This window comes from Protopterus annectens, chromosome 4.part0 (assembly GCF_019279795.1).
Source record: "Protopterus annectens isolate FY-2018-M chromosome 4.part0, PAN1.0, whole genome shotgun sequence".
Taxonomy (NCBI): Eukaryota; Metazoa; Chordata; order Ceratodontiformes; family Protopteridae; genus Protopterus; species Protopterus annectens.
Window position 1 is genome coordinate 1038105037 of NC_056733.1, and position 2903 is coordinate 1038107939.

Here is a 2903-nt window from a genome sequence, read left to right on the forward strand (position 1 = left end):
ATCTCAGTTATTTTCATTAGGGGGTAATATACAATTAGGGTTAATTCGAGTGCAAAGAGTTTGGCGAGCCTTAAAATAGGTCATAAGTGCAGCTAGCCTAGTACTTCCCTATGAACCTCTTATGGTGAGCTGCTCACTTAACTGTACTCCAAGGACTCCCTCCTGTGCAGTGCTTGGTCTGTTTTCTTGATAGTGTAATGAAGCTTTGAAGCCTGATTACACCCTCCTCACGTGCTGTTTACATTGTGAACTGTTTGTAACCTAACTTCATTACTAGAACAACCTTTTTCCATTAGTATTGTAGAAAGTCTTGACTGTTTCAGATGTCATTAAATGTACATGTTTATTTGTACTTTAGTGTCATAATGTTTACTTCTAACAACTACAATTTCAGTGAATGTTTTAGCAGAAATTTGGAAGGAACTGAAGTTGTCATGTTGTATTCGGGTCAGATGGTAAAACTGGGTGGTAACAATTAAACTGTTCAGCTTGCTAATGCTTAGTTACCTGTGCTCCAGGTATATTTTGGGTGAGTTGTGAGGTGGGTACCTACATCAGGACATTATGCGTTCACATTGGTCTACTGCTTGGGGTTGGTGGACAGATGCAAGAGCTTTGCAGAGTTCTTTCAGGAGTGTTGAGTGAGAAGGTAAGTAAATGGTCATTGGTGCAAAGTTGGCTCTAATTTATTTGTCCTGTGGGATGCTCTGATTAGAAAGAGTGGATACTATCACTGGCTCCAGTTTTGAGTATGTAGCTTTTCCAAAGTGTTCAGTACAACTTTGGGTATCTTACCTGTGTTGTTAATTAAACTTTGGGACAAAAGATGTGGGAGACTGGCATAATAGTTACGGTATTTGCCTTACAGACACAAGGTACAGGGTTTGATTCTCACATGGGGTGATTGGCTAGTCTTAAAATGGCCCACAAGGGTAGTTAGCCTATTACTAATCTATGAACCTAATCAGCCTTTTAGGCTAGGCATAGATTGCCATGCAGCAGTCTATAGGAGACTGACTACAGGGATAGGGCTTTGAGACAGTATGCATAGGACTTGCCGTTTGCTCCCTGTATTCTTTTTGTGAGGAATCTCTGTGGTCTCTTCAGCTGTTTCAACTACCTGGTCAGGTACATGCAGACTCAATGTTTGGTCTAATGAGAACTGAGTACAGTGGAACAATAACCTCCTTGGAACTGGATGCCATGCCCTTACTTGTGCAATGTAGAATGATTTTCTCACCACAGTAGACACAAAGTAGACAAAGGTCAGGTTACTGTCAACATACACTCCCAGATCCCTGACCACTGGGACTACTTTTACGGGTGTACTATCAATGTGGTAATTCCATGGGTGGCCATCTTTTGGAAGGGTATTATTGCATTTTTTTCACATTGAGTTTTACTCCATGGCTCTAGCACCAATTATTTGTCTTCATGCCATTTTGAAGGGTATTTGTGTCTTTAGGGGACTTTAATGGCCATGCCTTGTTTTCATCCATCTACAAACTTGTTCAGTCAGAGGCCCTTGATGTCTGCTTGACTTCAGAGAAGTAGATGCCAAAACGTAGGGGCCCCAGCAGCAATCCTTGGGGGACTCAACTAGTGAATGACATCTTTATGGAGGTGAATTCCCCTATCCTAACTTCTTGTGTCCTTTCAGTGAGTCAACTGGCTATCCATTGGGTGATATGTGGGTTTATGTATAATTTTGTAAATTTGTTTACAATACCTGAGTGAGGTATTGTATTGAACACCATGGCCAGACATAACCTGCCATTGACAAAACTGAAGTGGGTGGGGTCCAGTGTCAGTAGATTTCCTTTGTCATTGATTATCAGATCCATGATAATTCTTTCTATGGCCTTGCATATGACACTAGTCAGATTTATGGGTCTGTAGTTCCCTCTGTTAAAGGCCCTCTTTGTGCAGAGGGATAACTGTTGCAGTCCTTCATTCATTTGGTACTAAGTCTTTGTGGAGGCTGTGGTCAAATACAGATTCTAAGTGGTCTGACAGGTCATGTTTCATGAGTTTCAGGAGTCATCCTGGGATATTGTCAGGGTCCACTGAAGCAATGTTCTTGGCCTTAGAGAGCACAATGGGGACCTGCTCCCTTGTGATAGTTGGTGAAGAAATAGTGGGGGTATTTCCTGGGGGGAGACTAGTGGCGAAAGGAGGGTAACATTGGAGCAAAATATATTGGCTAGCAGATTTGTTGTATCCTCTGGCTTGTGCTTTTTTTTAAATTTGTCCAAGTCTTTTTGGTTACTAATACCATGATGGGAATGGACCCCATTCCTAAGTCAAAGTATGGTTAAAGATCATGAAATTAGTATTGTTTCAATCTTTGATGTTAGCCAGAAGTGCTCTTTGCAGCACCCGCAATGTGCCCATAATGACTCCTTCTGCAATTCGAATGGAGTTACATGTATCGGTAATATATCCAAGTATGACTGTAAATTCTTTTTTATAAAACCCGTTACTCCTACTACTATTGGAACTGTCTCGGTGTCCTTCTTCCACATTGCCCTCGTTTTGGCATGCAAATCCTGGTATTTTGTTACTTTGTGTTTTTCTGTACATAAGACATTGTAGTCACTGGGTATAGAAATTTCAATGATCAATGCTAATTTTGTCTTCGTGGACTACTATAACTGGTTTTCTCGCATATATTTTTTGAACTGTTGGTAATGGTGATCTCACGTGATATAAACTTCCTCATTTTCTGTAACACTTTGTGGCTCATGTTTCCAGTTTTTCAGGTACTTTAATATTATAATGTTTGCTCAATCCCCACTGCAACAGTCTTGCCACATTATTATGCCTTTCAGCATACCGTCTTTCTGCCATTGGTATATCACAACCAGCAACATGATGTGTGACTGTTTCCAATTCTGTTTTAT

General features: G+C 40.7%; 1 non-coding gene across 1 annotated transcript; it reads left to right on the forward strand.

Annotated features, from left to right (window-relative positions):
- The first annotated feature begins 760 nt into the window (after positions 1-760).
- Positions 761-874, forward strand: LOC122800604. Its single transcript, XR_006364607.1, has one exon. It is a non-coding gene; the product is annotated as a small nucleolar RNA SNORA36 family (small nucleolar RNA).
- Positions 875-2903: the final 2029 nt, after the last annotated feature.